Source organism: Pyxicephalus adspersus, chromosome 1, assembly GCF_032062135.1.
Source record: "Pyxicephalus adspersus chromosome 1, UCB_Pads_2.0, whole genome shotgun sequence".
Taxonomy (NCBI): domain Eukaryota; kingdom Metazoa; phylum Chordata; class Amphibia; order Anura; family Pyxicephalidae; genus Pyxicephalus; species Pyxicephalus adspersus.
In genome coordinates, this window is record NC_092858.1 from 108370448 (window position 1) to 108382908 (window position 12461).

The 12461-nt window shown below is 42.1% G+C and overlaps 1 protein-coding gene across 5 annotated transcripts in view; it reads right to left on the reverse strand.

Moving 5' to 3' along the window:
* NAV1 (neuron navigator 1) overlaps positions 1–12461 on the reverse strand; it is a 202700-nt gene that overhangs the window by 159692 nt on the left and 30547 nt on the right. For 2 of the 5 annotated variants that reach the window (XM_072423154.1, XM_072423144.1), the window contains exon 1: positions 10841–10973. The exons of the other annotated variants lie outside the window; for them this stretch is intronic. The gene's annotated coding sequence lies outside the window, so the exon portion shown is untranslated. Of the gene's footprint in view, positions 1–10840; positions 10974–12461 lie in introns of those variants that run through there. 5 annotated transcript variants of the gene reach the window in all.

Sequence of the window (12461 nt, forward strand, 5' to 3'; positions counted from 1 at the left end):
TTACAGTGAACTGGTAGCCATGCTGAAAAAACAAAAAAAATCAAAAAAAAAAAAAACAACAACCTTTAGAACCTGTTTCCAGGATTCCAAAAAAAAAAAAAAACAACAACCTTTAGAACCTGTTTCCAGGATTCCACATTTTAAAATATCATTGTTGTGCTGGGTTGCAATTCATTCCTAATTGCTCCCCCAAATGCACTGAAGTCCCCAGTTCAAAAAATTGTGCCTGAGAGTGCGCATGCGCCGCTGTCCATGAAGGCTGCTTTCTGGGCGGCTCGGCACACTCTGGATCCCTTAACGGCTCTCCCTGTAGCGGTTCTTGGCAGCCACGCTACTGATCAGCTGTGCAGGCTCCGGACATCTCGCTGCATGAGATGGTCGGAAAGTCTGGGACGAAGTCTAAGGACCGCATTCCCCGATTCCAGTCTCAGCGGCTGGCTTCTAAGATGGCGGCCTCCCGGGAAATGCACGTGGCTACAGGCTCTGCGTTTCTGGAGAGGGAGAAGATCTCCCCCACAGGTACGAGCAGAGAAGCAACAGATAAAGGGTGGGACAGCACCCAGGCTGCACAGGATTCCCCCAGCCTCAGCATAATCCAGCCCCCCCTCACAGCATTGCTCTCGCCTGCAGTCCAGGGTTCTCAGATCAATCCTGGAGAGGATTCATTATCCCTTAGCCCTCATGATTTAACTCATGCTAATGGATCCAGATTTAGGGTGCTGACGCAGGATTCCATTGTTTCTTCACCCCCTTCTGAGCTTCCATTGGTGGAGAATAGGCTGTACTTAAATCTGGCTGAGCTTCCACAAACAGAGCTGGCTAAGGTTACAGAGACTATCACCTCTGAGCTGCGACAAGATTTACAGAACTTGGGCACCAGATTTGATGTTTTTAAAAAAAAAGTGGATGAGAGGGTGTCACGAGTTACCCAGAATTCCAAAGAAGCTTCGGTTCTGCACAACCAGATTGAGGACCTGCAACTTAAACTTGATGACCTGGAAAATAGAACCCGTAGAAACAATTTTAGGATCAGAGGCCTCCCTGAATCAGTGAAAGATATTACAGAGGCTGTTGGGCGATTCCTACAAGATCTCTTACCAGATCTACCAGAATCCCACTTTGCAATTGACAAGGCACACAGAGCTCTTGTGGCGCCCAGGATGGTCCTCCTAGGGATGTGATCGTCAAGCCTCACTACTTTACTACTAAAGAAGCTCTTCTGAAGGCGACAAGGGGCCTGGATCACATTGAGACAGAAGGCCACCCGATACAAATTTTTTCCAACCTAACGCCATTTACTATTCAACGCAGGAGGGCGCTCAAGCCCCTACTTCAAGTTCCTATTGATCAAAGGATTAAATATAGATGGGCATTTCCGTTGAAACTGATTTTCCAGTTGCAAGGGAAAAGTTTTTCCTTCTCCTCTTCTGGTGAGGGTGAACAACTCCACAAAGATTTGGATTTAATCCAGAGGGAAGACGCTCCACCCACGCTGGGCAGGGAAGTTTCCACCTCTCTATACCCACTTTGAAATAAGGCCAAAGCATCTGGCAAACATCCTCAGAAGACACCTTGAAAATATTTGATGGACGCTATCCTGTTGCAGTTTCTATTTTTTATTTTCCTTTTTTTCTGATGGAGAACTTTCGGGTGCCCTACCTCTGTGGTTGATATAATGCAGTATAAATATTGATCTTTTCCTGTTCTCTCTTCACTTTTTACTGGTCTTTTATATATCGAGGCCCCAGACCCGTCTCTATTTCAGTGACTGCTGCTATGGCCCCGAGACGGGGCGCCATTGTTACTCTTGGTTAAAATTGTACTGGTTTTATTAATGTACCTCATTGAGCTACCTGTGAAGTGGCTGCCGAGCTCATATCAAGCGTATGATCTCTTCAGGTTATTTTTACGTTGTGCCAAATTTTTAATGACGAGATCATATGCCATTGTACTCAGGTTTGGAGAGCTGTGGACCCGGGGGGTCACACATGCCCTTAACCAACAGGGAATCTAGTTCGGGTCTTATTTATTTTCTTGACCCCGCCGGACTCTCCCTGACGAGATGGAGCTTTTTGGAGCTCCTGGAAGCGCGGGAGGAGTGGCTCCCCCCCCCCGAGGACCGGGACCTTATTTTTCCGGGCAGCTCACCTGGCCTGGATGTTTTTTCTAATTTGTACTACAAAACATTTAGCTCAGTATTGGCGGCGCACTTGGTTGCTTATTTTAATTTTCTGAGGGAGGGGAACCCTCTCTTAGGCGATGCCAATAGAGCATTTATCAGTGTAATCCCCAAACCGGGGAAGGATGCTTCGGAAGTAGCCAATTATAGGCCCATTTCTTTGATTAAATGTGACCTTAAAATTATAAAGAAGATCCTTTCAACCCGACTGGGTTCCTTTTTTAGGAGCCTATATCCATCCGGACCAGGTGGGCTTCCTGCAACACAGGCAGGCCCCTGACCAAACAAGAAGGGCAATTGACCTCATCCCAGTAGTAAACTCCAGCATGTTGATTTCTCTCGACCTCCAAAAGGCCTTTGACAGTCTTTCCTAGAGATACCTATTTAAGGTACTCTGCAGTATGGACTTTGGCGCCCATTTTACTAATTTGTTGCTGGCTCTCTATGATTCCCCAGAAGCAAAAATATCGCTGGGGGGATTTCTTTCTAAAGCTATCCCGATTAGAAGGGGGACCAGACAGGGATGTCTTCTCTCACCCCTCTTGTTTGCCCTAGCAATCAAACCTCTAGCGATAGCCATGCAAATGGACCCCAATATTAAAGGAGTTAGTTGTGGTCATGTTGAACACAAATGCGCCCTATTTGCTGATGATATTTTGATGTTTATCACTTCCTTAACTACTTTGCCCAACCTCTTTAAACTTCCAGATGATTTTTCTCTTTGCTCAGGCCTACGGATAAATAAAGCCAAATCTCAAGCCCTCAATATAAATATTCCCTTAGGGTTGCTGACAGCAATCAAGGAAAATTTGACTTCAGCTGGAGTGAGGAATCCATCCAGTTGTCCCCCTCCTACAGCAGCCTTTATAGGCTAAACTATATGCATTTGTTCAAGAAATGCGGATCTCCAGCGGTGGTCCCACTCACCTCCATCGTGGCTTGGAAGGATTGCTGCTATCAAAATGAATCTACTCCCTAGACTACTTTACCTATTTCGCACTCTCCCAATTCAGGTCCCCCTAAAGGAGATTGTACTCCTCCAGTCTAGAATAATGAAGTTTATCTGGGCAGGGAAAAAGGGCAGAATTCATAAAGATACTCTTTTTGCCCCTAAGCAAATGGGAGGCTTGGGAGTACCGCATCCTAAATACTATTATGTGGCAGCACAGGTGGCACAATTTTCACTGAGCACCGTGCATGGAGCCCGACCTCAATGGGTTGAGATAGAGAACCAGAATGGTTTTCCGGGCTCTATAGAATCTCTCATGTTGCGCAGAAAAAGGCCGAGAGGAACTATAAAATGCCCAGCACCTGTCTCACTCCATTCAGCTCTGGGATAAATACAGCAATCACCCAAGGTTATCCTTCCAACATAAACCTAACGCTACTTTGGAATAACCCAGATTTCCCGCCAGGCCAGCACCTAGTTAACTTTAACTGGTGGATCTCAAAGGGCTTTAGACGAGTGAAAGATTTGATAGATGTTCGTGCAGTGCTTTCATGTGATTATTTGACTAGTAAACATGATATCCCTCCAACGGAACATTTTCCTTATAGACAATTGATTTAGTTTATCAGCGTGATAATTAGACAGGCCCCGAGACTCATGTGCTCCTCCCTATTCGAAAGCACTTGCTCATCAATAGCCTCCACAAGAAGGGAACTTTCTATCATGTACTCGGCCTTAGTAGACCCTTCCAGTAAACTGCAATATATGCTAGACTTGGGATCCGAACTGGGTACCACATGGGGATTGCAAGATTGGTGGGATACTGTGTACTCGCTTTCCAAGGTCTCCCTGAACTCTGCTTTGGTGGAAGCCAACTATAAAGTAGCACTTAGATGGTATCTCACTCCAAATAGACTAGCAAAAATGTTCCCATCAGTCTCTCCCTTATGTTTCCGAGGCTGTAATTCTAGAGGCTCAACGCTTTATATCTGGTGGTCCTGTCCGATTGCTAGGAAATTTTGGGACGAGGTATTTGGATTGATTTCTAGAATTTTACAGCAGGAGATTCATAACACTGTGGAGGCAGCCCTATTCAACAAGCTATCAGTGACCCTTCCCAGACCCTCGATGAAATTGATTAAATTGATTTTACTTGCGGGTAGAATTTCACTGGCCAAAGCCTGGAAGTCACCTTCAATATCATTGGATCCCATTTTCACCAAATTGAATTGGATTATGGTAAACGATAAACTTACCCATACCCTAATGAACTCACTGGTCAAATTTGATGACATTTGGGAACCCTGGATTTCTTTCGCCAACACATAGTGATCTGTATAAAGTTACTTTCAGGTATAGTGAATTTGTCACCTCAGCCTCTCAAACTTCCTCTACTTCCCCTTCCCCCTTCCTTTTTTGTCTTTAATTTTTATGTTTGTTGTTCTCTTAGGCTTATGGTTTTGACACGATTATTTGTCAATACACTGTTCAAACACTGATTGGTGATGTTTTATTGTTATCTCTTGGCATATCTGCGACTGACTCTAGGATGATTTTTACTTTAATGTTGCCTGGATGTAGCAAATTACTTTGGACACTGTTTGAAGTGTTTTTTTTTTTATATACTTGCATACTCTATGTGTCTTTTATTTATGTTCATTGTCTTGATGATATTGTTTCTTCTTTGTAAAACAAAATTTTAATAAATATTGAAATACAAAAAAATTGTGCCTCAAATGCATTGCATAGAAACACGAATTAAAAGCCAAGTCATAGTGGAAACTGACTCCTAGTTGAACTATAAATGTTGCAAGATGCAGTACTGGACAACACAGTGGCTCAAAGCTTAGCACTCTTGCCTTTGCAGCGCTAGGTCCCAGGTTCAAATCCTGGCCAGGGCACTATCTGCATGGAGTTTGCAGGTTGTCTGCGTGGGTTTCTTCCCGCTACTCCGGTTTCCTCCCACATCCCAAAAACATGCAGTTAGGTTAATTGGCTTCCCCCAGAATTGACCTTAGACTACATTAATGACAAACGACTATGGTAGGGACATTAGATTGTGAGCCCCTTTAAAGGACAGCTAGTTTGATGTAAATGTACCTTGTACAGCGCTGCATAATATGATGGCGCTATAATAATACTGTGTAGTGATAGGAAAGAGGACCCCCATATGCTGGTAAATACGTAACAGATATAGCAAGCCAACTTCACACAATTTTTTATGTGTTGTCGTGAGGTAGGCAGCTCTTTAAAATGATCCCACAGCAATGCAGTGCACACAAGGCACATCATATGAACTTGGGCTTTAGTAAAATCAAAGAAAAATAAAGTCTTCATATATTTTCTTTTTGACATTTTGGTTTGTGTCAGAGATTCTTCACTATGCAATTTCCTCACCTTTCATTTGTTCTACATAGTAGTACTTAAAGCTCAAATATGACAGCCTTAAGAAGGCAAAATTTACTACTATGTTATGCCCTACCCTCATAAAGTAAACAAAAACCTAATTTACCTTTTTTGACAGAGCTAAGTCCTCCTTTGTTCCTCACATGCTTCCCCTGCCTAACACTAGAGCTCACAGTAGGAAGGTTTCAGAAACAAAAGCAGTGCTGTCAATCCAGAAAGCAGTGGACAGGACTAGGAGTGGCTAGGTGCTGATGGACATGCTACAAGCTATCAGTTGTGACCATGCTAAAAACCAGCACACCCAGTGCAACATCCTGATATCCAAAAAATTATATATATAATATAAATGCCATACAATATATACATATAATACAAGTGGGCACAGCCTACATACAGCACAAGCAGTGCAGCATTGTTGCCACAAAATCAAAGAAAGTTGCATTAGGTGGAATTTACTGGCAAGATCAAAGTTTATTTGTACATTTTGCATGGGGACTAGATAAACTAGAAGTACAGAAACACTTCTAATTATGAGCTTCATTACTCATTTTATTAAATGGGAAGTTATAGTTCCACTTAAAAAAACAACCTAAATTTCCTTTTAAGATGTTTTAAATAAAAATAAATTTAAAATAATTATTAAAAAAATATTATTAAAAAATAAATAAATAGGTAATATTTCATTTTAGTAGACAAGCTTTAAAAAGTTTTGAATCTATCACAGAGATGAACCAGTATTAGAAAATGTCTCCAACACTGGCATATGTTTGTGGCCATTCCTCTCTACAGTCCAGTTTTTAGAAGTACTTGAGGTCATGTATGACAGCTGTTGTGGTTTATGATGTCAGCATTTCAAACAAATTAGTATGGAACATTATCCTGCAAAGCCGTATGTATTGTATATACTGCATCCTAACTAAAACGCTTCTCTTCTAATGAATGGTTATGAGATGATATATGAAAAGTGTGCTTCCAATAACAATTAGGCAGCTAAAACTATTCCTAAAAGTTTTAATTGCTTTCAGTTGGTGTTTTAAAGTGTTTCTTTACCTTTTTTGAAGTATTTTCACCCCACCTGTTTTATCACCAAGACAGCACTCTCCCAGCAGGGCCTTACCTCCAGAAAGAGTACAAAAGTTACATAGCTTTTGAAGACATTTTTATCATATCATTCTTAAGATTCAAGAGTAACAAAGAACTAACAAGGAACAAGCCTCTCCAAGGGGAAGTCCCATCACGGATGGTAAATCCATCACGTTTTGGGAACCCTGGTGCCGAGGGTATGGTGATATGGAGCTTAAATAGTCCTTTTTTGTGGGTAGGTGAGCAGCACAGAAGTTTTTTCTTACCTGTTTTCTTTCCTTTTGGTGTCTAAAAAAGTCGCTCTGTGCCTTGCACAGTTGCTGCAAACTTCAGCTCACAGCCATCATGCAAATGACAGTAGTAGAGATGAGTTTGACGGAGAGAATGTCTTTGCTTTCTGTTGTATCTCTGGGGCCACCTGCTGTATGGCTCCATGAAAGTTCAGTCTGAGCCTCAAATATTAGGCATTGCATATAATTTGGTAGAATTTTGTAGTAACATCTTTGTACATACAATATGGCTTAGTGCACTGTTGTTCTGCCTGATGGTGTTTTTTACCAGGATTATGGTATTCTATAATTATACATACCTGTTTATTATTATGTGGTATTTTGTGGGAAAACCTTGGAGATTTTTACTTGGTTACTTGTACATTTATTAAATCATTAGATGTTAATGAGTGCAATTTGCTATCAATAAAGTTGGTAATCTTCAGACTACTCCAGCAGAGTGTATTTTGCTCTAGTAGCAGTCTATGTTAGGCCACCTTCACGGTCCTGCATACAACAGGCGCAATTTTTTTAAATACTTTTTCTGTTTTTTCTTCTTTGTAGCTGCTATGCTGACTGGCAGGAAGTCAGATAGGAAGTTTTATTTGTGGGTTTGGTCAGGTACATATATAAGAAAGATATATTACTTGTTTTTAGTTGCTGGCTCACCTAACCTTGCCTCACAGGCACAAAAGCTGCAGCACAGGTAGGGGATGGATTCAGAAGATGGCTGTCACCTTTAAAAAAAAAAAGATTGTGTTTTTTTGTTGTGGGATAAAAGAGCCCCAAGAAAGCATACCAGGAAGTCAGAGCAGGCTTCTCTTCAGCTCAGTCCACCATGCCTCTAATAGAGGGTGTGTAACAAAGGATATGTCTCCATGTAGGCCAGTGTCGAAGGGTGCTAAGGCTTCCTTAAAGCAATGTGCAATTTGGCAATACAACCAGGCATTTATGCCACTGACCAGCAATGTGCAATCCGTGCCTCTCAGGTCAACTACATTGACACCAGTTAATGTTTTGGATATTTGTAAAGGCGATATTCTACCCACTGGCAGCAATGCAACCAGACATTTATCCAAATGACCATTACACTGACCAGCAATGTAAAATGTGTGCCTGCCTCTCAGGTCAGCTAACTCTGGCACCAAATAATGCTTTGGTTATTTGTGAAGGTGACATTCTTCCCACTGGCAGCAATGCAACCAGGCATTTATCCCACTGACCACACAAGTGTACAGTGATCGATGGGTGTGTGGATTGTGGCAATGGTTCTTTAGGACTCAAAAGTTGTTTCAGGGGCTTTTCTCATCTTAAAAGGTTTAGAAAGATGGATTAAGGCCATCAAGCAAAGAGAAATCTCCTGCCCTTTTTATGTCAGTCCGCAGATCACTATGCCATTAAATTATGCTGAGTGTGTGGCACAAATGCCTTGCAATTCAAACCTATTTGTGCATCTTTGCTTTAAAAAGCAAATAAAGATAAGGAAGCACAACCAAGCCATGCTTTATGTCTGTGCCAGATATTTCCCTGCCTGCCTCTCAAGTACTGTCTGTTCAGCAAAGGGATAAAAGCCCTGAAAAGAAGCATTTCAGAAAGACAAGACACCTGGCTTCTCCCAGTCCTATTCGTCGATCCTCTAGAAGAGGATGAGGGGCAAGATAAAGTTCACCCTGTGAAATTACTAATAGAAAGAGGTCACTCTCTCATTCCAGGAGCAAATCAGTGGAGCACCCGGAATCATGTTGAGCATGTGGCGCAAGATCATTACCATCTAAGCAGGTGTGTGATATATGCTTTAAAGAAGCAGGCCGAGATAAAGAAAGTGAATCAAGATCAGTAAAAAGTGGCTGTTCTTCACCTAAAGAAGTTATATCCCACATTTTAGAAGGAAAGTCCAACTATTTTCTATTTAGGATCCGATTAGGATTAGGAGATTCGAAGCAAATCTACACTACAACAGGTCTGGTTGTTGCCCAGCAGTAGTATTAGGAGTGGTGTCATGTTGTTTAGGGCAGATAAACAGGTCCTGTATGCTGCCCAGATCCTATTTGGAAGAAGGTTTATTGAGAATCACAGGGGGCAAGTTTCCAGGGTGTGGCATAGGCATCTGAAGCTCTTTATATAGATAACAGTCTACTGTTTACACTGCTCCTACTAAAGCTCAGTAAGGGTTTGTGTGAACTTCCTTTTTTTTTTCATTAGGATATGGTGATGAAAGATAAGTTCAAATCTTTGACGCCTGTCAAAGTTGTTGATGCCTGTGCATTCATCTCTCTATGATGATCATCGTCACTGAAATAGAAAGTAAGGATAAATTTTAAATTTTAAATTTGTCCCTTAGTAGAAGAGGTGGGCTGAAATATTGGGACAACTGTCAAGGGGACAACAAGTTGCATATCTAGAATAGGAAAAAGAGGTAAACACCCGAAAACAAAGAATAAACAGAAACATAAAATAAACTGACAGGTCTTTTAACCCTTCCATTTTTTATTCAAAACAAAAAAATAGTTTTAGCTATACATACAATATATGTAAAGAATGAAAATAAAAATAAAGCTTTAGAAAGCTAAGGGGATTAAACTTACCCTAAAAAAGGTACCATGATTTTTCTTTCAGTTTCTGTACATGTGACACCTGACTTCCCTATTCCTAAAAGATTAGGCTGTTGTTGCATGGGGCAATTTCACACAGATACCACTATACATGTATATAGTTCCTATATTCATGAAGTGCACTGCAAGAAGAAAAAACCTAATATGATTATAGCACAGATGACCATTTTTTCACAAGGCCACATAAAAAGACAGTACTAAAAGGCAATTATTATTATATAGTGCCGACATATTACACAGCGCTTTACAAAGTCCATAGTGACTAGTGAAGTTGCTCCTGAAGAAGGCTCACAATCTAATGTCCCTACCTCAGTCATATATATTTTCTACAGTCTTTTATTTTTTTTTTTTGGGGGGGGGGTACACCAAATACCCTATCTGCATGTTTTTTGGAATGTGGGAGGAAACTGGAGTTCCCAGAGGAAACCTACACAAACACAGGGATAACCTGCATATTCATATTCAGGGTCCAAAGCACTTCTATTTAAATAACAGGCAAAGTCACGTGGGGACCCTGGTCACGTGCCCAAATTATAGGTGCAATGGGAATTAATCCAGGGAATATCATCAACATCATTATCCTCCTCCTCCACTAATATCACTGATGAATTCACCTTCTTTATCTGCCTGCACCTAATCTGCATTAATCTCTCTTTGTACAGGTATGTCTCCCGTTCTGCCTGTCAGAATTCATCCCTGTGTATCCAATTGTTTTCCCCTACAATATTAATCTGATTTTGTATGGTAGGTCTTGCATTGTAGATAAACCTATTGCACCAACTTAGATCTCCCCGTAGATTTATTTGTTCACTATTGCTTTGTTCCAGCTGAGTGCACATTGATATTTATTGCCCTGCTAACTCCTCCCCTACCCAGGTTCAACTGATATTCCAAATTTCGTGTTACTTCTATCAAACCATCCATATTCAGGGCTCAAAGCACTTCTATTTTAATACCAGGCAAGATCACATGGGGACCCTGGTCACTTACCCATATCTTAAGTGCCTAATTATAAGTGCAATGGGAATTAACCAGGGAATATAACCAGGAATTGGACAGACATTTATACTCTGCAACTCCCATTTCATGCCTTTGGACTGATTCATCATTAGGCATCCACCTGGACTCGAACACAACCTCTACTGCTACCATTCTGAACTGCTATTTCACCAAGCCATCTCTGTGACCGACTCATCCTGTCCCACTCCAGGAACTCAACATGCTTATAAGCCTCACTAAAACCCATATCACTGGACCTGCTCTCATGGACTGTTTGTCATATTGTTTAATGTACTCATATGGTTCACAGCTGTTAAAAAGGTATATTTCACCCTGCACTCACCATGCTGGCTATATTCCTTGTCCTCCCCAGTCTGTTAACTCTTTGTATCTCTGCTCCTTCATTTTCCTGCTTTCTCTGTCTGTGCTCCTGCACCTTTTTTCTCTACTGCTACTTTCTGTTGACATCTCACCATTTCACAACCCTGGTCCCTCCCCACAGCCTCACTCTTCCCTACACTTTCAGCAAGATTCTCCCTCCTCCTAACCTCATTCCTGTTCACACTGAATGGCTCTCACTGAAACTTATTTCAGGTATTCCTCCTCAGACTCTGCTGCTGCTCCCTGCCTGCACTTCACACATACCCCTAGACCTGGCAACAGAGTAGGGAGTGATGTGGGTCTCATTCTCTCAACTAACTGTACATACAGTGTCCTTCCTACCCTGCCCTCTCTCATTTTCACCTCTTTTGAAGTTCATTTAGTCTATTCCGCCCTCTACCCCTCATTGTTGCTGTTGTCTACCGTCTACTGACACAGAACATAAACGGCCCCATACACAACTCCACCCTCCTTGACAACTCGCCATTTCTCCTTTCTGATCACAACCTTTATCACCTTCAACCAAACTCTTGCCCCCTTTTGTCACATCACAGACAAACTGTTCAATGGCAGAGCGATATCCGTAACCTTGACCACAACCTATTCTCAAACTGCCTTACATCCCTAACCCCAACCCTCTCTAAAATCACATCTCCAGATAAAGCTGCCACACTCTTTCTCTGGATAAAGTTGCCCCTGCTACTGTCCTGCTAACCCCTGACCCTGGCACAACAGTCACACCAAACATCTACAAAAGACTGTTCTTGTAGCTGAGCGCAAGTGGAGGAAATCTGGCCTCAAAGCTGAATTTATGGACTACAAAACCAGACTACAACACTTTAACACTGAACTCAAGCAAAATTATTTATGCGCTGTCATATCCTCTAAAGCTTCCAACCCACACAGCCTCTTCTCAACAATTGACTCCTTCCTAAACCCCACACCTGCTCCCCCCACAACAACCTTCTCTGCCCAAGACATAGCCACCTACTTTATAATAGATAAAAGTGACAAAACCAGACATGATGTCTCTGCTTACTGGGCCACTACAACCATATCCACCCCTTCCACCTGTAAATAATCACTAGCCTCCCTCAGCCCTGTTACTGTGGATGAAGTCTCCTCTCATCATCTCCATCTACTACCTGTCCGCTTGACCCAATTCCCTCTGATCTACTCTGAGCCCATTACTCCACCCTGGCCCCTGCCCTAGCCAAACTATTCAACCTCTCCCTTTCAACTGGTATCTACCCATCTGCTTTCAAACATGCCATTATTCTCCCTTTCCTGATGAAACCCTCACTAGACCCATCCATACCTTCTAGCTACTGTCCTATCTCCCTTCTCCCATATGTTTCCAATCTTCTTGAGTGCCTTGCCTACAAAAGACTCGCTGATTACCTGAGCACAAACTCTCTCTTAACCCTCTCCAGTCTGGCTTGCGAGCTGCCCATTTCACCAAAACAGCCCTTACTAAAGAGGCCAATGACCTCATCAGAGCTAAGTCTTAAGGCAACTTTTCCCTCCTCCTTCTCCTTGATCTTTCCTCTGCTTTTGACACTGTTGATCACCCCCTTCTAATA